Genomic DNA, 22,914 nt, shown 5'->3' on the forward strand with positions numbered 1-22,914 from the left:
TAGGTGAACAAGCTGTAAGACTCGGAGAAATAACCATACAACTCCAGATGGATCACTTTAACTCAGACTAGTTTACATCTCTGTGTTCAAAAAAAAAAAAAATTAAATAATGTGTCACTTAATTCCCCTTATATTAATTTTTTTTTAATTAAACTGACCACCACCAATCTTAATCACATTAAATAGAAGGGCTTCTATAACATCAAAATAGGCATAACCCAAGTGAACTATGGGAAATTTTTACAATACCTGACAATGTTTACTGAACACTTTTTATATGCAAAGCACTGTACTAAACATATTATTTCATTAAACCTAATGACAAACCAATGAGTTACATACTATTCTCGCTATTTTACAGATAAGTGAAGCATAGATAGGATGAACAGCACAGCTGGGACTCCCATTCAGGTCTGACTCCCAAATATATACTCTTAATTGATTACTAATTTTTGCTTCCTTATCTTTTATATATTTAATTTTTTTCAATATATTATAATCACAATCAGTTTACCTGTAAAGTTTACCAATTTTGTTAACTTAGTTCAAGTACTACCTCCTCTTCAAGGCCTTCTGAAGTGCCTTCCCCATCCTGATACACAGTTGGGTCTCCATGAATGGTACCGATAGTACTCTGGTAAAGCAATTCCAATTTTCTGGTTGCCCTGATAAAGCAGAGAGGCAGCATGGTGCGATTCTTAAGAGCACAGATTGTGAAGTCAGACTACCTGCATTCAAGTTCCAGCTCCACCATGCACAAAAAGTGTGAATATGGGCAGTTACTTATTGTCTCTGTGCTTCAATTTCCTAATCTGTAATATGGGCATAATAACTACTTCCTTAGGTTGTTAATAGGGAATAAGTAAAATCAGTGCATAGAATATAGAAATAGCTTACGTTTGCTAAATAAACAATACCACAAAAGAGAACAAAGAAAACTCAACCAATAAATAAAGAAGAAACATTCTGTAAATGATCAGTGATTTGGTAGGCACCACTTTTTAAGAATCTTAGGACACTGAAAAAGGAGGTCCCTTCTGTCAATTCTCTTTCAATAAATATTTGGCTCCAGGCATGGTGCTAGGTGCCCCAAAATCAACACAACACTGCCTCTGTTCTTGAAGAGCTAACTTCCCAGTGGAGGACACAGACATAATTCTAGAGCAATGTGGTGAGTATGATGGTAGAGGCAGGTGCAGTGGGCTTGAGAAGCATTCTGAAGTAGTAGTGATGAGGGGACCTAATCTGGGAATTATCCAAAGAATACCGATAAAATCATATCTTAAACAATTATTTTACTTTGTCATTATTAATTACTAAAGTCCACACAAATTACTAACTGCACAAATGGGAAAAATTACCTTTAGAAAAAACTCCCGAAGTTTATAAACCACATAGTGCTTATAAAATTTACGGTACTATGAATCTCAAACAAAACACTCTTGAGCACTTATAAGAAAGGCAGGGGCGCCTGGGTGGCGCAGTCGGTTAAGCGTCCGACTTCAGCCAGGTCACGATCTCGCGGTCCGTGAGTTCGAGCCCCGCGTCAGGCTCTGGGCTGATGGCTCGGAGCCTGGAGCCTGTTTCCGATTCTGTGTCTCCCTCTCTCTCTCTCTGCCCCTCCCCTGTTCATGCTCTTCTCTCTGTCCCAAAAATAAATAAAAAACGTTGAAAAAAAAATTTTTTTAAAGAAAGGCAGTGTGCTAGTTAGAGGAAGGACTCCCAAAGATTCTACCTGTTAGTTGGGAAGACAAAGTGTAACAAACTAACAAACAAAAAAAATTAAGCAATAATCTAAGGGTTAAGTAACTATAAAGACAACAAGATATGTTACAAAGCAAATACATGATTAACCACCTTAAAAAAATGCAGTCAACAAATGTTCCCAATAAATCCCAGAGATATAAGAGGCAAAAAAACCCACAAAATTATACAGCCACATTTCTTTCTTTTTTTTTTTTTTTTTTAATGTTTATTTGTTTTTGAGAGACAGCGGGGCAGGGGCAGAGAGAGAGAGAGAGAGAGGAAAACAGAATCCGAAGCAGGCTCTGGGCGGTCAGCACAAAGCCCCATATGGGGCTCAAACCCACAAACTGTGAGACCATGACCTGAGCTGAAGTCGGACACTAAACCCAGCCACCCAGGTGCCCCCAGCCAAATTTCTTATAAACGTATATGTGTGTCTAGATACAGAGATATACCTCACACAACACCTTGAGAATAAGGGAAAGGATTCTTTATTTCCATATATAGTTCATCCTACGTGTGGAAAAACTTCACATAAACTGTTTAATGAATTAAATCGTATTTTTAATGAGAAAATGTGTTACTTAAGTAAATCCTATTATGAAACCTTCTTTAAAACAATAACCTAAAAATAAATAAACCAATAACCCACTAAATGTCAATTAGTTGGGAAATAAATTCAATTTCATATTACATATACTTGATTTATTTCTACCTGGCTTAATTAAAATGAGGTTCACCTCTAAATGTAACCAACACTCCTTATTATCAGAAATTACAGTATTCATAAAGTAAGTCATAGAAATGTAATATACAGCATAGAGAGTACAGCCAATAATATAACTTTGTAAGGCGACAGATGGTAACTAGACTTATTGTGGGGATCATTCTGTAATGTATAAAAATATCAAATAACTATGGTATACACCTAAAACTAATAGGATACTATGTCAATTATACTTCAATTAAAAAAACAGAAATTCACAAATGTTTACTAACTTGATCATTATGAAATGAGAACACTGAGTGAAGTTTAAAAAAAACATATAATTCGGGGCGCCCGGGTGGCTCAGTCAGTTAGGCGTCCGACTTCGGCTCAGGTCACGATCTCAAGGTCCGTGAGTTCGAGCCCCGCGTCGGGCTCTGGGCTGATGGCTCAGAGCCTGGAGCCTGCTTTCGATTCTGTGTTTCCCTCTCTCTCTGCCCCTCCCCCGTTCATGCTCTGTCTCTCTCTCTGTCTCAAAAATAAATAAACGTTAAAAAAAATTTTAAATAAAAAAAACATATAATTCTATTATAATTCTTGAACTTCACATAGTGGTAGTATTAGGACTAGAATTTAGATCTTCTGACAATCCAGTGCTCCTTGCCTTACACCATAAAAATAGACAGTTTTCTCAAAATGTTTTTTTAAATATTTTTCAGTGTTCTATTTTTGAGAGAGACAGAGAGAAAGACAGAGCAAGAGCAGGGGAGGGATAGAGAGAGAGAGGAGACACAGAATCCAAAGCAGACTCGAGGCTGTGAGCTGTCAGCCCAGAGCCTGACGCAGGGCTCGAACTCACAAACCATGAGACCATGACCTGAGCCAAAGTCAGATGCCCGACTGAGCCATCCAGGCACCCCTCAAAATGTTTTTTAATAAATCCATTCTTCCTTTATTATATTTCTGCTACCTCTGTGCAACAAATATTGGCTAAGAAAAGCTAAAACACAGACTGCTAACTGCAGTGGGGAAAATAGATAGACCTTACCTTCACCCCCATAACCAAGTGATCAAACTCAGCATCACAAATGATGGGACCTGACAACATATGACCTGATGGGAAGCAATATGCAGTACATGGCATCACTGAGGGGTTATTCTTGCCCAAAATATTTAATTTTAAACTAATCAAGCCTTTAAACCTAGCTTACAGTTAACTAATACAGGGAAACTGAATACACTAAATGACACCATAAGAGGGGGGGAAAATCAGACAAAGAAAATGTGACTCATTTTATAAGACAACTGGCTTGATCTCTTTTTAAAAAGCAACCTCATTTTAAAAGGGAGAGGTGAGGGGCGCCTGGGTGGCGCAGTCGGTTAAGCGTCCGACTTCAGCCAGGTCACGATCTCGCGGTCTGTGAGTTCGAGCCCCGCGTCAGGCTCTGGGCTGATGGCTCGGAGCCTGGAGCCTGTTTCCGATTCTGTGTCTCCCTCTCTCTCTGCCCCTCCCCCATTCATGCTCTGTCTCTCTCTGTCCCAAAAATAAATAAAAAACGTTGAAAAAAATTTAAAAAAAAAAAAATAAAAGGGAGAGGTGAGACTGTTCTAGATTCGAAGAGCTCAAAGAGACTTAACAACCAAATGCAGTGAATAAACCTTGACAGGATCTTGGTTTGGTGTGGCTAGGTGTAAAACACCATAAAAGACCAGTCGGTATAAATAGATTTAAGTATGGATGATGTTAGATTACATTAAGGAACTACCAATAAGAAACTATCAACTAATTATTGATTAGAAAATATGAACTAAAAAAAGTGACAGTAATAGTATTTTGGCTATGTAAGGAAATGTCCATCTTTGGAAATGTATGCTGACATATTTACGGGGAAAGTGCCATAATGTTTACAGCTTAGTTTCAAATGGCTGAGCCAAAAATAATACACACATATTTATAGATAAAGCAAATACAGCAAGATGTCAACAAATATTGAATCTAAAGGGTCATGGTATGGATGTTCACAATTAGCAATTTCTCATATGCTTGAAACTTTCATAATAAAAAGTTGGGGGAGTGTGTTGAGGAGCCCGGTGAACTCCAATTCTAGAAGGGGAGAAAAGATCAACCTGAAATCAAAGCTGTGGCAACTGTCAAGAATCAAACATGACTGCAGTTTAATACAGCAACTATTAAATAGTTTACCGCTTTGGTAGCAGTAAGGTGAACTAAAAATGAAAGATTCATCTAAACCACTGCTTAAAAGATTGAGTACATAATGTAATCCAATTTTTAAAAATAAGCCTTTAACAACTAGTCTTTCAAAAGAGACATATGGATATCACAGCTAGATAACGATTCTATAATGATCTCACACTCAACATAATTCAACAGGACTCAACATAGTTTATATTTTAACCAAACAACAATTCAATCTGTGAACCAACCACTATCAACTCTATAATTTAACTTTTTCTCTACAGACAATACAAAATCATTCAACTACAAATTTTTTCAAACTGAAAATACACTGGATAAAATTACAGAGTACTGTAATTGGGCATCAGTACATTTCTCAAACATTCGCAACTGTGCGTGAAGCTTCAACTACTCAAAGGAATTTATCAATATTTGCTCTGTAAAGAGAAACGTAAAGGCTCTTTTCTTATTCACCAACCATAATCAAAGAAATAATACAGGCCAAGGCTAAAATGAGAATTTTTAGTTTATAAACATTGATCAGTCACCACATACAAAGGAAAGGGGGAAAAAATCACACCATTACAAGTTTCTATGATATTCTACACACTGAATTTTGACACTCAACTCAGAAATATTGCATAAGACTGCACCAATTACTAAGTATGTTCAGCCATTGCCACATAATTCAGCAACAAGTTTTGCAATAAGGAAATCTCAAGCTAATAACCCAAGTGCGAGTTCCCCGTATTTGTCAAGAACAAACTGCACAAGTAACATTGTAACTTTTCAAGAAATATGCAGTGTTACCAATTATTTTTCTTTTTTTAATTATCATCTTCTAATATGTATCAAATAGTCTTCACTGTATTTCCTCTTAAGAAGAGTGAAATTTGTTTTCTGTTCAATCCTACCGCAAAAAAAGGTGAAGGTGCCCAGCGCCTTTTTAAAAGTAATTATTTAAAAGCAATAAAATGATTTGGCTAGGTTGCAGCAAAACACATCGAACAGCCTACGTTAGGGGCAAGTAAACTACATTACTCCCAGGAAGAAACTCTCCAGCTCCTCTCATTTTCCTCACATATTTTTTTTTTTCAAGACACAAAAATACACTCCTACGGAAAAGACATCATAGTGGAATCAAGGCTTCCCAGATTACCAGTTGCATGACCTTGGGCAAATTCCCTAGCTCCCTGAGACTCAATTATTTTATCTGTAAAATGGAGAGACACTACCAACCTCATTGTGCTGAGAAGACCAAGTCAGACAATGCAAGACAACTGCCCGGCGCAGTTAGTGCTAGCTAAAGCGAGAAGGAAGAATCAACCCCAATCAAAAGAGAATCACAATGTGACAGTGCAAAGGCAAGCACTTTTTCGCTTACTGCATATATCTGATTCTCCCAAGGGACCAGATGCACTCTTGCTTCTAAAATCCCTGCAGAGTACATGTCTGACAGCTACCCAGCTCAGCAGTCTACTTCGCTCAGATCTGGGATCCAGGACAGGATACAGGGACCCCGAGATCTGCGCAACTGGAGCGGGACCACCACCCAGCGAAACCCCCGCCCGGGGAGCTGCGCACAGGCGGGCTGCGGCCCCCTTCCCGCGGCCCCCGCCCCACACATACACAGGCACGTACCGGCCGCTCCGCGGGGACGTAGGGAGCCGCAGGCCCGAGGAGGGGCCGCCGCTGCCTCCGAGCCCGCCCCTCCGCCCCCGCGCGGCCTGTCACCGCGCCCCCCCCCCCGGTCGGGGGAGGCCGCGGGCCCCCGGGGGCCGGAGGGGCGCGCGAGGAGTGTAGTGCGGACCGAGTCTCTCCTTCACATGGAGCCCGCGCCGGGCGGGGTGGCGGGCGCGTGGAACGTCGCGGCCGGCCGGGGCCTCTCGGCGCCCTTAGGTACTTCTCGCCGCCGCGGCCCCGAGGCCCGCGCGAAGCTGGGCAGGAAAGGAGGAAGCCGTGGGCCGGGCGCCGCCAGAGGCCGGAGAAGGGGCGGGAGCGGCGACTCCGCGGCTGAAGGTGCCCGGCCTCCCGATCGTCGTTCTAATCGTGGTTGTCGCCGCACGCCGCGCGACCCCTGAACGCCGCACCCAGCGACCGCACCACCTTCGTCAGGCGCCGCCGTTGAGGGCAGCCGGGCCGCCACTACACACGGACCCGTGACGTCGGGCGTAGCGCGGCGCACGTCACGGCCGGCTCGCTCCTGCGCGCACAACCCTCCGCCCGCCGGGAACGGAACCCGCCGCGGGCGCGCGCCCAGCCTACAGCGCCGCGCGGAGGCCAAGGGGAGCGTGCCCGCGCCTGCGCACTGGCTGGCTGCGCCCACGCACGCTCCGCTGCCCCCACCCGTTAGGCATTGCGGGGATTCCCAGTCCGGGTCAGCCCCGGCGCCAGCCCCGCCCCTAGATCACGGCCGACTTCTCCTAGCGGGGTGCGCCGCGCACGCGCACGCGCGCCGCCATCCTCCGCCTCCGGGAGTCCTCGGCACCCGAGACTTCCAAGCAAACCCGGGAGAGGGTTTCCTGCGTGGGCTTTGAGCCAGGCGCGGAGCAGCAGAGCAAGGAGAGGCTGCGACCAACTCAGTCTGTGACATGTCGTTTGCAGGCGAAAAGCCATCTGCCTCTTAATTTTCGGACTTCACTGCAGAATTGTTTTCTGAAGCACTTTAGATATTACTGTCGGCTTGTTAGCTAACTGTAAACCACCACCACCACCACCCCCTCCCCGGAGATCGGCCTTTTAAGTTTTACAGCTGTTCTCTGTTCAGTTCCTGTCACCGTTCTAGGTCGGCCCAGCAAATACTACTTCCCCAGTTTTAACAGATGTGGAAACAACCCAGAGAGATGAATTGACACTCACCCCTAGATCAAGTGGCAGAATCTGAAACCTGACTCTCTTTCACTGAATCTTTCCCTCTTTCCCCATCGCCCACGGGATAAAACAAATTAATCGCGAGTGAATAACCTGTATGTATTCCAACTGATTTTAGCCTACGCCACCCTGAACCAGAAAGCATCTTTTGCACCCCCTCTCTTCTTTCTCAAGTACCCCTTAACAACTTCCTGTGCCTTTTTTTTTTTAACCTCGCTCTGCATCTACTTGGCTTCTGGGTACATTATGGAGTCCACCTCCTTCCTGCCTATTCCAGACCACATTTCCACTCCCGGAGAGAGATGGGAGCTGCACCCGCCAGGCCCAGAGGTAGGCAACTGCCCCAACTCAGGAGGCCCTAGCTGCTCAAGGGAGCCTGCGTCCGTGGGGCAGGGACTGCGGGAGAGGGTGTGGTGTCATAAAATATCTGGGTCCCCTTCCTGGAATTGTCATTATAGACCCTTTCACAGAGATGTAAAAGGCGCGGGAGCTTAGTTGCTACTGGACAGATGTTTGTAATAGTGAAAATCTCCAAACAACCTAAATGACTATCAGGCTAAGCTGATAATGAATGGTTCGTCTGTCCTACAGAGAATTAGGCAGCCAACGCAAAGAAGGGCCAATACCAAAAGACCTCAAAACTACGGAGCTCAATAGAAAATCCATTTGCTCCCACTTGTTTAAAAAGTAGAGGATTCTGGGGGCGCCTGGGTGGCTCAGTCAGACTTCAGCTCAGGTCATGATCTCATGGTTCCTGTGTTGGAGCCCCGCGTCGGGCTCTGTGCTGATGGCTCAGAGCCTGGAGCCTGCTTAGGATTCTGTGTCTCCCTCTCTCTCTCTGCCCCCTCCCCTCTCAAAAATAAGCATTAAAAAAAAAGTAGAGGATTTTTAAGCTTAAGTATGCATAAAATCAAGGTCTTTAAAATTCGTTTTGGTTCTAACATTCTAAGCATGGTATGCCACAGAAAGGAGGCTTTCAGTATTTTTGAGAGCAGGGTTTAAATCCTGTATTGTTTTCCACACTTCCTGGCCTGACCACATAGCAGACATTCAATAAATACCTGTTTACTAATAATGTAGAGATTTTTCCTCATACTTCTGCTTACTTCTTCCCTCACCTACTTACCTGGGGACTTCATTCACAGCTGGTTCCTTAGAAACACCCTACATGAATATTAACCTTTTTTCTCCATTCTCTCTTTACATTGGTGAGTTTTTCTCTGGCTTAGACATTAAATCTCTGGTACCTTTGGCAATTTTAGTGTATATGATTACAAATTAGGGATCCTGGGGGGTTTTTTTCTTGATGAAATCCTCATTTAATCAGTATTTTTTGCCTTTCTGCTCTGTGCCTGAGATTGCAGTGATAAAGTTGTAGTTTCCACCACTTCTCGGGAACTCTGGAATTGTGTGATGAGGGCAGACCCCTAAGTGGATCAGTATAATACTTAGTGACTTGCCCTGTAGCAGAGCTGTGTATGAGGTGCCCCAGCAGCAGAGAGGAGGACATCACAGGTGTATATAAGGAATGAGGGAAGACTTCAGAGAGGAGGCATGGTGTGTTAGTTTTCTACTGCTGCATAATAAACTGCCTCAGACTTAGTGGCACCTATTTACTATTAGTTCACAGCTCTCTAGGTCAGAGTTTGCACAGCATCTGGCTGGGTTCTCTGTTCAGTATCATGAGGCTGAAATCAGGATATCAGCTGGGCTGAGTTCTTATCTGGAGGCTCTGGGGGAAGACCTGTTTCCATCTTCATTCTTGTTGTCAGAAGTCAGTTCCTTGTGGTTGTGGGATTGAGGTCCCCATTTCCTCCCAGGCATTCATCCAGGGCCTGCTATCAGCTTCTAGAGCCCACCAGCATTCCTTGCCGTGGGACCCCTCCATCCTCAACGCCAGCAACAGAGAATTTCTTGAAAATCAAATCCCCCTCACGTGTTGAATCTCTGTCTGACTTCCTCTTTTGTTACCAGCCAGAGAAAACTCTCTGCTTTTTAAAAGTTCATATGATTCGGGCAGGCCCTGCAAGATAATCTGTTCTTAGAAATCAATCTAATCATAGGGGTACGGCTCGTTATAGTCACAGTACCAGGCCATGTTTACCACGCAGGCCATGTTTACCTGTGGATCTTCAGGGACATAGGAGAATCCTGCCCATCACACACGGTGAGCTGAAACTTGCATCTGGGTAGCTATTTGCTGGAATGGAGGAGGGAGGAATGGGCATTCCGGGCAGAAGGACTCAAGTCTGCACAAGCTTGGAAGAACAGCCCTCTCACTTCAACAGTGAAGTTTATTTTTTTATATAACAAAAACCCAATAGAGTGGTCCATAATTGGTTATGGCTGTGATTGTCATCTCTACAGTCATAAGATGACTCCCTCACCTCCAAATATCTTGGCCTCCTACCAGGAAAGGGAAAGGATTCATATTCTCTCTCCCTCTTTCTCTCTCAGCTTTAAACTTTGGAAACAGGTTTAGATTTACAGACAGATTGAGCAGATAGTACAGAGAGCTCCCAGATATACCCCACCCAATTTCCCCAATTATTAATATTTGATACATTTTTCAGATTAGGGAACCAATATTATACCTTATCATTAACTAAAATCCATACTTTATTCAGATTTCCATAATTTTTACCTAATGTCCCTTTTCTGTGTCAGAATGCCATCCAGGATCCCCCATTACACTTAGTCCTCCTCTCTCCTTAGGCTCTGCTTGGTTACAATGTCCCTTGTTTTTGATGACCTTCACAGTTCTGAGAAGTAGTGGTCAGATATTTTGTAGAATATTTCTCCACTGTGGTTTGTCTTATGTGTTTCTTATGATTAAAGTAAGGTTTGAATTTGGGGATGAAGATCACAGGGGTGAAGTGCCCTTCTCATCACAGCCTGTCATCAACATGATTTATGAAGGTTGAGGTTGACCTTGATTGCCTGTTTGAAGCCTCACTTCCAGGTTTCTCTATTCTTCCCCCCCCCCGCCGCCCCCAACTTCCATGTTGTATTCTCTGAAATGAAATCACTGTGCTCCCACCTAAGGAGTGGAGAGTTATGCTTCACCTCCTAGAGTGCAGAATATCTACATAAATTCCTTGGAATTCTCCATGGAAAATGTGTCTCTTCTCCCTCAGTTATTACCTATTCAATCATTTATTTATATTAATATGGGCTCACAGATGTTTATTTTATACTTTAGGTTGTAATCCAGTATAACATTATTTATTTTTTTGCTCAAATTGTTCCAGATTTGGCCATTAGGAGCTCTCTCCACTGGCTCCTGTGACCCTCTGAGGGTCTTATCATTATGATATTTTCTTTTTTTCTTTCTTTTTTTTCCCCCTACTTTTTGAGTACTTCCTAACTTTCTGGCATTACCAGATGTGCCAGACTCGTCCTGAATGTTTCTTGCCCCAGTCCTAGAATCAGCCATTCTCCAAGGAGCCCTGTTTCCTTCTATTGGAGAATAACATTAGAAACCAAAATCTGAGGCTAGATGTGTTTGGGATTCTCTTCATCAAGGACAATCTCACATCAGCCCTCCAGCAGAGTACCCCTTTTGTTCTTGCTAACAATCTGCTAATGGTGCCCCCAAGTTCATTCTCCTCTTTCCATGGCAATTGAATTTTAGCTGAGCAATAGACGCCCCCCCCCCCCGTAATAAAGGGTTTATTTCCCAACCTCCCTTGCAACTAAATGTGGTCATATAACTAAATACTAGTAAAAGGGAAATCAGTGGAAGTGTCCATCCAAGAACCTTCTTGAGAGACCCTTCCTCAAGAGTCTACTGCTTTGACCCCTTTGATCCCTCTGCCTTCATCCCTTTCTCCATCCTGGAATACCTTACAGATCATCTTGAAGAAGGAGAACAAGGGGGCCGTGCAAAGAACTGTGGAAGCAGAACCCCCATCCTGGTCTGAACCACAGGACTCTGTACTTTCACATAAGAAAGGGGTAAGTCATTGTCACTGGTAGCTGAACCTAGTCCTAGGAGCATCTCATTGGCCAGAACTGAGCCACCTCCGTTTCTGTGTCTGCAAAGGAGTCAGCATTACCATAATGTGGACAGCCCACATGAGGTGTGCCCCAGGGCTGGGCACACTGCCAGACCATGTCTGGCCACAAACCCAGGCTAGAGGTTACTAGGGAGCTGAGGGATGGATGGCTGTTGCATAGCAGCTAATCATGTCTTCCCTGAGAAGCACATGAAAAGTTGGGATTTAGGGAGCCAGAGAAGGACCGTGTGCTATATAAATGATCCATGGTAAGTCTGTTATTTTTTTTTTTTAATTTTTATTATTGTCATCATGATCCCCTGGGGTGAACACTCACTTTGCTCTGTCAAAAAGCAAAATGTAATATTAGTAAAGTAAATCTCCTGATAAAAAGTCCACAGTGCTTCTGCAAGCAAAGAAAAGTCATTTCTGGGATTTCAGCTGTTGGGGATTGCCCAAAAAGCTTTCCAAAAGCCTTGGAAGGAGGTCCTATGACAAGATTTCCCACAGAGGTTGGTCTTGAATTTTCTGTGATCTTGGTCATCCCTAATTCTTTCCTTTATCAGTTGCTATTGGGTATATTTCTTTAAAATTATGTTTGTCATATATTTTCTCATTATGTTACACATATTAATGGAAAATGTGGAAAACACAAGGAAGAAAACCCTCTCGTTCCTTCTATAGCTCTTTCCTTCAGTCTTTCCTCCCTGCATAGATCTTTGTTGTGCTGGTATTTTTTTGTTTTTAGGTAAGTTTTTAGATAGATTTTAGGGTAGTTTTACTTTATTTTCTGCTTTAATTACAAACATAAATTTGATAGCTGGTATGTATACTTAAATTTTAACTTGTTTCTTCTAATTTTTTTAAGTTTATTTATTTCTGAGAGAGAGAGAGAGAGAGAGAGAGAGCATGACCGGGGGAGGGGCAGAGAGAGACGGCGGAGAGAATACCAGGCAGGCTCCATGCCATCAGCACAGAGCTGGACATGGGGCTCAGTCTTACAAACTGTGAGATCATGACCTGAGCCAAAATCAAGAGTCAGACACTTAACTGATTGAGCCACCCAGGCACCCCTCTAATTTTTTTTTTTTTTTCAGTGAAAGATGTTTATATAATGGATAGAGAGCTAAGGACAGCTTCTTGGCTGCAAGAGAACAGTTAGGGATTTCTTTTTGCCCGTGGTGTTTATGGCAGGATGAGAGATCACATGAGATACTGATGCTAAGGGAAATCTGAGAAGTGCAACTCATTCCTTTCACATTCCCTTAGCCCTTGTCCCAGCTCACTTTCCATGATATGGGGAAATTATGGGTTGCCATTGGGGGAGAACTTCCTGTTTTGGAAAAGGACCAAGAGATGTTTAAATCACATGGGTTTTCTGAATTAGGGCATTCTAAGACTATAGTAAAAGATACACCTTTAAAATATCAAATTGTTGACAATAATCAGTTTTTTAGAAGTTGGCCTTTTGCTTGGGGCCTCCTGGTGACCTCTACCCCCTGCAGCACCCCCTAATGGTCCACCCTTGCTTCTGATCTTTGTGCCTTGTTTCTTCCCTTTATCCTGTTTATATTTTCTTCTCTTCCCATTCCTCTTTTTCCTTGTCTCTCTGCACCATGTTTTATTAGGTGTTTTTCACAAACATCCTGAGAAAGACAGGTCAGCAGAATTATTATTCTCATCTGCATATAAGGAAAAAGTAGCAGAGAAAGGTGGGGTTGCCGTCACCAGGCTGCTGGGACTCCTCACGGAGCAGTCCTGAGTGGAGGTCATGCGTCCAGCCCTGCCGAGTGCCTGGTGTCTCAGGATCCCTCCCAAATGCCAGGTCCCAGAGCCCCTCCCTGATTGCCTAATGCCACAGGGCACCACTCCCTGCCTTTCCTTCAGCTGCCCCTCCCAGCACTGGGGCTCTGCCCTCCAGGTTCAGCCTGACCAGTGGTGACACCACTGGCTTCCTTCCCTCCAGGCCTTCCCAGTCTGCTCTCAGAACTGGTTTGCAGGACCTGCCCCTCCCCCAGGTACTCACCGGCAGACACCAGTGAGGAGTTAGTCACCTTCATCCTTCTGGCTCACCACACCCATCAGTCCAGTGTGGTATAGCTCCTTCCACAGCTAGTTCCTGCAAGTCTGCTCAAACGGTTGACGTCCTTCATCTGAAGGTCTGGTTCTTCACCATAGGCCAGCCTGTCTGAAGCTACACTGGAGAAGGTTCAGCATCCTGAAAGGCAGCAGTGCCACTGACCCCTCGGCCCCTCCAGACTGCTGAGGTTGCTCAGACCGGTCTCTGTGGGGTTCCCTGTGCCCTCAGTGGCCACCCTGCTATGGCCAGGTCTCGTGGCTCTGGCCAGGCTAAACTATGAACACTAGAGTTGGCAGGGACTGATTCCTGCTCCTCTTGGCCTGGCTTGCTCAGTGTCCTCATCTAGAAGACAGAAAAGAGCATCCTGCCCCAGGATTGTGAGAGACACCAGTGGGACAAGGCATGTGGAAACCATTGGAGGGACACCTGGGTGGCTTGGTCAGTTAAGAGTCTGCCTCTTAGATTTGGTTCAGGTCATGGCCTCGTGGTTGTGAGATCGAGCCCCATGTTGGTCTTGCTTAGGATTCTCTCACCCTCTCTCTCTGACCCTCCCCAACTTGTGCTCCCCCACCTCTCTTGTGTGCCTGCGGACATGCTCCTTCTCTCTCAAAAAGAAAAGAGAAGAAAGCCACTGCAAACAGGCAGGCTTGTCCCCACCTGCTGCCCATGAGAGGCCTAGCACCGCACCTGCCCAGTAAGGCCAGCAGCCACTTCAGAATGGAGGGTACCCCAAAACAACCAGAAGGTAGTTATTTTCAGGGAGACCAATTCTGAGATGGTGGTCCCACGTTATGAGCCCCCACCTCTAATTCTGGAGTTCACTCAAGGCTCAGATTCTTATGAGCCAGCTGGTCCATCAGCCTTGGGCATAGCACAGGGTTTGTGGCAGGAGAACTTGGGCAATTTTCTGTCGCCACTGGAGACACAATGTACCATCTGGAGTCCCTAGACTCTTCCCCTGCCATGCCTGCCCTCATTCTCCCTGACCCTCCACCACGTTCCTTAAGAACCAGCTTCTCATGTTCTCTGCCCTGGAAGTTATTCACACCAAAGGAAGAAAAGCTGAAAGGTGTTACCTCCCCCTGCCCCAGAGGTTTTTAAATTTATGAAATTTATAGACAGATTTCTGAGCAGAGAAACTGTATTGACTGGTTGACTTGGCTGGGTTTCCCCATCCTGGCACCTACTGTAGATTCCCTTGATGTTGATGCCCAGTTTTGCTGAGCTCTCACTTACAAGTCCAGTGTCATGGCCCTGCCTTTGACCCAGCCCCACTGACTTGAAACCCTGTAGCCTGAGGAGGCCTGTAAGTGGGACAGCCCAGCAATAACAAGTATCTCTAGCACCCCATTCTTGGTTTCTGAATGCCATTCTCCACTAAAAGGGACCGGGGCTGCCACAGAAGTACGAAAGCCTGGGACATTGTGCGTGTGTTAAAAGGACATAGGAGCCAGCTTCAAGAGACTGAATTTGGTCAAATCTGGGACATGTTAAACATTAAAACAGTGATCATTGTGGATTATCTCCCATATAATAAAATAATCCATGAGGCATACTGACCTAAACATAAATGGGGAAGAAGGGAAAGCTCTCCCTAATAGGAAAATGCCAATGACAAATGTAAAAGGAATGGTGGAGTCAGGAAATTCATAATGGATATTCAGACCAGTGGATGAAAGCTTGATGAGGAGCAGGATGCTTCCTCTCAAAGTCTCCCCTCTTGAGTAATTAATTAGAAAGAGAAAATAGTAATTTTACAGTGGAGAAGCCTGGCAAACATCTTTACAAAACAAAAACCCTGCAACCCTGCCACTTAGGCTTCTGGAAGTCACCTGCTAATGCTTTCCGAGAGTGACCTACGCCCCTGTGCACTCAGCAACTTGTGCTTAGTGTCTGTCTACCTATGCCAGGAGCCTGAATACACCTGGATCCAGCCCAGATACACACTACTACAGTAATTACTGGCCAAAGAACTTTCAACTAAAAAATAAAAAATTAAAATATAAAAATTAAAAAACAAAACATATTTCCTATGGGCGACTACCTGCCGTTGGCTGTGAATTTCTGCCAAGGTGCATGAGCTCAAGCAAGTTTCTTAACCCCTCTGAGCTTCAATCTTTCATCTGTTTAATGAACCAGCAGTTCCATTCCTAGAGAAATGAACACACATGTCCACACAAAGTCTTGTACATATATGTTCATTACTGCTTTTTTCATAATAGCCCCAAAATGGAAACAGCCCAAATATTCATTAACTGGTTAGCAGAACAATGATAATGTTTCCAAAGCATTACGCTAAGTGAAAGAAGACTGTCACCAAAGGACTACATGTTCTGTTATTCCGTGTAAATGAAAGTCTAAGAGGGGAGTCTGCTGGTTCAGTTGGTTGAACATCTGACTCTTGATTTTGGCTCAGGTCATGATCTCAGGGTCCTGGGATCAAGACCTGACTCGGTCTCCATGCTGAGCATGGAGACTGCTTAAGATTCTCCCTCCCCTTCTCCCTCCCCCTTCTCCTCTCCCTCTCCCTCCCTCTCCCCCTTTTTCCCTCTCTTTCTCTACCTCTCCCTCCCTGTCCCTCCCCCCTGTTCCTCCCCCCCCTCAAATAATGAATGAATGAATGAATGAATGAAATAAAGTCTAGGAAAGGTAAGACTATAGTGGTCAGTGGTTGCCAGAGGTCAAGGGTAGAGGATTGGCTGCAGAGTGGTGACAGAAATGTTCTGTGGTGAACACTGTGATGTTGCTTACAACATTGTTATACTTTTGTCAGAACTCACCAAATTGTACAGGTAAAATTGGTGTCTTTTATTGTGTGTAAATCAAACCTAATAAAACTGATAAAAAATAATACATTACACTGTCATTGTAGGATGATATATACGCAAAGGGCAAAGGCCAAGTTCGTTGCCTGACCACAAGAGGAGTCCTAAAATTATAACTGGTACCCTGTCCACAGTCTTTGGCATAAGCAAGGCCAGTGTGTAGGCAAGAGGCCCTCCCAGGGGAGCCACCCTCTCAAGACATTCTGCAGCTAAACCGAGTAACCAGATGGAATGAAAAAAGCACAGGTTCGAGAAGAGATGACACGAGACCCACACAGGAGGCTGTCACCACCCTGGGGCCCCTGGAACAGCTGAAGCCCCAAGGAAATGGACACGCACCCCCATCTGAGGAGCCTCCCTCTGCCATCCTCCTGGTTCGGTGTCAGGAAGTCATGTCCTGGCACCACCACCGCCCTTACCCGGCTGGAATGGTAAAAGCCCATCCTGTCTGCTGCCACCGCCCACACCTTCTGCACCTCCTTCCCTCCTGCCTTGCACAGCCTTGTCCCATTCATCGCCCAGGCAGAGCATCCGCCCCTAGGAATCCACCCTGCAGTCCACGTTCACTCTGGTCTGGAAGCTGTTAGCGTGAGGACCAAACCTACTGCCCCAGGAGACGCTGGAAGGAAGGCGGAGGGGTGAAAGGGAAAAGCAAGAAACAGGCCTCACTGTTACAGCAAGAGACCTAGTTGTATTTAGATATGTTATGTCTTGTTGCTTGGCAACCAGGGCTCAGCCCGTGTGCTGGCTAGGGAAGAGGGGGTCTCTTTGTTGGAGCTGCTTGCAGTGACTCATCACTCCGTGCTCTGGCCCCTGGGACTAGGTTAACAGGCAATGTGGTTTCAGGCTGGGTGCAGGTGGCAGGGCTCTGCTTGCTGTGGAATCAAAGCTTGGAGCAGCACCAGCTCCTCAAAGGAATGTGGGCAGCAGCCAGACCACCACGGGGCTCCTGGTTCCGCTAGCTGGGTATGCTTGGGCAAGTCACTTAACTCTTCCCACCTCGGCCTCTTCATCTTTAAAAGGAGATTATGAGGGGCCCCTGGGTGGCTCAATTGGTTGAGCATCTGACTCTTGATTTCTGCTCAGGTCATGATCCCAGGGTCATGGGATTGAGCCCTACATTGGGCTCCACGCACTGAGCGTGGAGCCTGCTTAAGATTCTCTCTCTCTCTGTGTCCCTCTGCCCCCTCTCCTGCTTGCCCTCTCTCTCCCTCTAAAACAAATTTAAAAAGTAAAAGGAGACATTAAGAGTGACTTCTGGGGCACCTGGGGGGCTCAGCTGGTTGAGTTTCCAACTCTTGGTTTCAGTTCAGAGCATGATCTCACAGTTCATGAGTTCGAGCCCCGTGTCGGGGTCTGTGCTGACAGTGTGGAGCCTACTTGGGATTCTTTCTCTTGCTGTCTGCCCCTCCCCCCCCCCACGCATGTATGTGTGTGTGCTCGCGCTCTCAAAATAAATAAACTTAAAAAAAAAAAAAGAGTGACTGCTCATTGGGGGTTTACAACAGATTTCAAACACGTTAACTCATCCACACTTATGTCCTCTCTACATTGGACAATGAGGAAACTATATGTAGTCCAGGGCAAAGTTAACCAACTTTCCTAAAGTCACTTAATTTGTACGTGGGGGAGGTGGAATTTGAACCCAGGTCTGTGCAGTTCAGTGTGCTATATGTCTTTTCACTGTGACACCTCATGTCGTGCTCAAGTGCCTTGACAGTGTCAGGGACTGAGTTCCCAGGCTCAGGCCAGTGAGATTCTCCAGGGCAGTTTCTCAGCACAGAGGGTTGGAGAACTCTCTCTGATATCAGGGCCATGTCTTTAGTTAGAAAAGCGCCCGCAGTCCCTGCACCCCAAGTGGGTGTGGGGGGGTACAAAGCCACCTTCGCACCTCGGCCCACCTGCTCTTGCCGTCAGCAGTGCAATAGAAACTGCAGCTTCCTTTTCTATACCTGGGTCACCTCACAGCGTGTCTTCCAAGCACCACAGTGTCAGATTCTGGCCACCAGTCTCCTGTGGTTACAGAAGTCAGTGTAAAGGATGCAAATCTCGCCATACAAATACCACTTCTCAGAGCACAACCCTGGCCCCTGTTGGCCATAGGATGAATTTTTGACTCCAAAGGGTGGCAGACAGAAAAAGCCTCCATCATGGGGCCCCTCCTTGTCATTCCCGTCACACCCTGCACTCCAGGGCCCATATCCTCAACCTGCCCCACCTCGGGGTCATGGCAGGTCCTCTCAGGCCTGTGGGTCCACCAAAGAGTGCCTTCTCCCCTCTTCCTACTCATTCTGCCAGCCTCCCTGCCATGCTCTGCTGAGGACCTCCTCCTGCCCGTGCTGGGAGCTCCCAGGGCCCACTACAGCTCACCGATGCAGGTGATGCAGGTGGTGCCTTCCCCATACAGGGGAGGATGCTGAGGCCTAGGAAGGTGACTTTCCTAGGTCACAACCCCCTCCAACCAGACTGACAGCTCCCATGCTGTCCTCAGTAGCCCCACCCCCACCTGGTACACTTCTTACTGCAAGGTCCTCTCTGTCTGCTCAGCTGGGCTGTTCGTCTATCTGCCGCCCAGCGAAACTGAGAGCACCCTGAGCACAAGGCACTCACACCTTCATCTTGCATGCCCGCCTCTGCCTACTACCTTCTCAGAGCTTTTGCTGAGTCAGTGGTGAATGGACTGATGAAGGACAAAACATTTATTTTATTGCAGAGAGCCTATGGTCTCCAACATTAGGAATTTGGGGCTATTGAATAAGGGCAGGAAGTCTCTGGTTCAAGACCCTTAGTCTAATTTCATCCAGCTCTTGACACTTTTAAAAAATCTGCTCTCATTACTCAGACCTGTTTTCCTCAAATAGCTATAAAAATGTAGCGTTGTGTGACAAGTCATAAGTAAATGTCATACGTAAAAAGTTCATCTTGAAAAGCCATAGCATTTGGGGCACTCAGTTCCCTTCTTAGGGCCAAGTTTCCCCATTTACATGATAAGAGGTTGGCCTGGAGGGGTGGTTTTCAAACTGCAGGTCCCAATCCATTCTTTAGTACGTTGTGAAATCAAACTAGCGGGAAATAACCTGCAAGGAATCGAAAGCAGCTTGCGTCATCCATAACAAGGAATGGATATTGCGTCGTGAAATTTCAGGTTGCATATGTGTCTATATGTTAGGACATGTTGTAAACTGTACTTCTTATAGTGGGTAACATGCAGCAGAGTTTAAAAGCCACACTCCCACAGTGCCCTGGTGGCTCAGTCGGTTAAGCAGTTAAGCATCTGACTCTTGATTTCAGCTCAGGTCATGGCCCCACAGTTCGTAGGGTTCAAGCCCTACATTGGGCTCTGCGCTGACAGTGTGGAGCCTGCTTGCGATTCTCTCCCCCACCCCCTCTCTCTCTGTCTCTCTCTGCCCCTCCCAAACATGGCCATGCCTTTTCTCTCAAAATAAGTAAATAAACTTAAAAAAATAATCCACACTCCCTCTGAGCCCCAAGGATTTGGGACTGCCAACGCAGCTGGCCCCTGCGCAAAGACCCATTTGTGGCTGGGTGAACCCCACTGCAATGGTCCAACCACATCCCCTGCATTGTTCTTCAATGTGAGAAAATAGATGCATATAGCCTCTGGTGAAGAAAAAAAAATGGAAAGTAGGTCTTTTCTATACTACTTTTTAAAAAATTCATAAGAGTACTGATGCAAGGGAGAAAATAAAAGTCATCCTCTCCCTCCCAACTCCAGGCCCCAGGTGTACAAGCTCTGCCTGGAACTCAGTGTTCCTTGTTTTTTTTAATTGACGTGTAGTTGATACACATGTTACTTTAGTTTCAGATGTACAACATGGTGATTCTGTAAGTCCCCATGTATGCTCACAAGTGTAGCTGCCATCCATCACCATGCACACCGTTACAGGACCATTGAGGATATTCCCTACACTGTACCTGTTATTCCCATGACTTATTCATTTCATAAGTGGAAGTCTGTATCTCCCACTCCTCTTCACCCATTTTGCCCACCCCACCCCCAGCAACCATAAAGTTGTTCCCTGTATTTTGGTTTGTTTTTTTAGATTCCACACATAAGTAAAATCTATCATATTTGTCTTTCTCTGACTTCCTTCACTTGGCATAATACCCTTTAGATCCATCCATGTTGTTGCAAATGGCAAGATTTCATTCTTTTTTATGGCTAACTAATATTCCATTGTGTATATACCCCATCTTCTTTATCCATTCATCTATCAATGGACACTTGGGATGCTTCCATATCTTGGCTATTGTAAATAATGCTACAGTAAACATAGGGATGCATGTATCTTTTTGAATTAGTGTTTTCGTTTTCTTTGGGTAAATACCCAGTAGTGGAAATACTGGAGCATATGATAATCCTATTTTTTAAAAAATTTTTTTAAGTTTATTCGTTTTGAGAGAGACAGAGTGAGCGGGGGAGGGACAGAGGAAGAGGGAGAGAGAGAATCCCAAGCAGGCTCTACACTGACAGTGCAGAGCCTGATGCAGGGCTTGAATCCACGAAATGTAAGATTATGGCCCGAGCTGAAACCAAGAATCAGACACTTAACAAACTGAGCCACCCAGACGCCCCTGGTAATCCTATTTTAGTTTTTTGAGGAAACTCCACACTGTTTTCCACAATGGCTGCACCAATTTACTTTCTGCCAACCGTGCATGAGGCTTCCTTTTTCTCCACATCTTTGCCAACACTTGTTGTTTCTTGTGTTTTTGATTTTAGCCTCAGAAAGGCGGTGATAGCTCACTGTGGTTTTGATTTGCATTTCCCTGATAATGAGTGATGTTGAACACTTTTTCATGTGTCTGTTGGTCATCTGTATTTTTCTTTGGAGAAATGTCTGTTCAGGTTCTCTGTATCTGTAAATCAGATGATTTAGGTTTTTGGTGTTGGGTTATATAAGTTCCTCATATACTTTGAATATTAATCCTTTATCAGATATATCATTTGCAGCTATCTTCTCCCATTCAGCAGGTTGCCTTTTCTTGTTTTGTTGATGGTGTCCTTCTGAGTCCTTCCTTTTATTTGCATCGAGGCCATGCTTCCCACAGGTGCTCCCAGCCAAGGATTGAGCTCCCTGCCTTGGCTGACTCTGCTCTGGGCTCTCTCTCAACCTCAGTATCTGTTTGTGTCCCCCCTTCTCCCCTCGACCCTGCACGGTTTGCTCTCTCCTTCCGAAGCTGTTCCAAAGGTCAGTTCAGGTTCGCATTTTCATTTAACCAAGTTAAATCTGATTTGTGCCTAGATCCTGCTTTCTGAATACCATTCTTCAATGTAACAAACCGGGGCTCCTAGAGATTCCAGAGCTATGGCAGGAAAAGTCCCCAATGAGCCTGGAACATGTTGTGCCAAGCAGTAAGGAAGTGCTCAAAGAAGGATGGAGATACATCAAAGAACACAGGGGCCAACTCAGAGGAGCTCTCTATAGCCAAACCTGGTACAATTTGAGTGAAAAATAGTAATAATGGATTATAACCCACAGAATGAAATAAAAATTCAAGACACTATCCCTAAAGCTATAAAAATAATGGACTAGGAGATGCCAAGTGACATGTGTGCATTTTTTATTACTGTGTACTTCTGGCAACTATAGTTTGAAATAGTATTTTTTACCAAGTTTTATAAAAATGCAGAATTTTGTTTACTTTTTTTTAAAGCTATGTTGTTAGCACACAGAACACGTCATTGTTGTTTTGGGGGAAAGGCTTATGTCACTAATAAATACCTCCAAAATTAGATTGATACAGGAAGAAAAACACTTTTCCCTTTTAGTTTTGAGAAACTTCCTCTTGGTTCCCGGGAGGAGGGATTCCTTGATGTTGACACATGTAAGCCACCTTGGCACAGACGCCTTGTGGTGTGGAAAAACTAAAATTCATTTTTTATGCCCTCTTCCCCCCTCTCCACCTTCAACTTCAATGTAGACTTGACTCCCTTAAACCCACAGACTTGTTGGAACCGGACCCCAAGCAATGGTTCCCAGTGTGTCAGGCAATCTGGACTTTCCAGTGTTACCATGGAGATGGTATCCGTTAAAAGAGTTCCTTTTTTAGCTTGTGGGTCTTAAGATTGATAATTCTGTCATTTTCATTTCATTTCCTGAAAGTCGGGGTCGGCTTGTGAAAAGTTGTTAAACAACATGCTAGATGTGAAATGTCAGCCCTCACTCTGATGTTCAGAGCACCAGATGAAGACTTCACAGGGTTGCAGAGAGGCGTTCTGATTTGGGTAGTCCATTGAAGAAGGGAGTCTGAATGTTGTTGTATGCTGTTAATGACTGTCTCCCCACGTCCTGCCTGAAATACCATGATTGTTTATGAAAAGTGTCTTTAATAAAGCTGGATACAGTTTGGCTTGCAATTAAAAAAATAATAATAATGGACTACATAAATGGGGGAAAGCTACAGTTCCTTTTTACAGCAGAATTCCCATTAATAAATGTAGAAAGAACAGTGGAACTAGAAAAAAT

At 45.0% G+C, this 22,914-nt stretch overlaps 1 protein-coding gene and 1 long non-coding RNA gene across 3 annotated transcripts in view; one reads left to right on the top strand and one right to left on the bottom strand.

The window, feature by feature from the left end:
* MAP3K2 (mitogen-activated protein kinase kinase kinase 2) overlaps positions 1–6,404 on the bottom strand; it is a 100,333-nt gene extending 93,929 nt beyond the window's left edge. The window contains exon 1 of the mRNA XM_058715625.1: positions 6,291–6,404. The gene's annotated coding sequence lies outside the window, so the exon portion shown is untranslated. The remainder of the gene's footprint in view (positions 1–6,290) is intronic.
* Positions 6,405–6,980: 576 nt separating this feature from the next.
* On the top strand, positions 6,981–22,031 carry LOC131503871 (uncharacterized). Of its 2 annotated transcripts, none has more exons than XR_009257668.1 (3): positions 6,981–7,850; positions 11,373–11,477; positions 21,691–22,031. It is a non-coding gene; the product is annotated as an uncharacterized LOC131503871 (long non-coding RNA). The 2 variants fall into 2 exon arrangements; XR_009257669.1 differs by lacking the exon at positions 21,691–22,031 and adding an exon at positions 16,558–18,363.
* The last annotated feature ends 883 nt before the right edge of the window (positions 22,032–22,914 follow it).

The sequence above is a fragment of the Neofelis nebulosa genome, chromosome 2, assembly GCF_028018385.1.
Source record: "Neofelis nebulosa isolate mNeoNeb1 chromosome 2, mNeoNeb1.pri, whole genome shotgun sequence".
In the NCBI taxonomy this organism is placed as follows: Eukaryota; Metazoa; Chordata; class Mammalia; order Carnivora; family Felidae; genus Neofelis; species Neofelis nebulosa.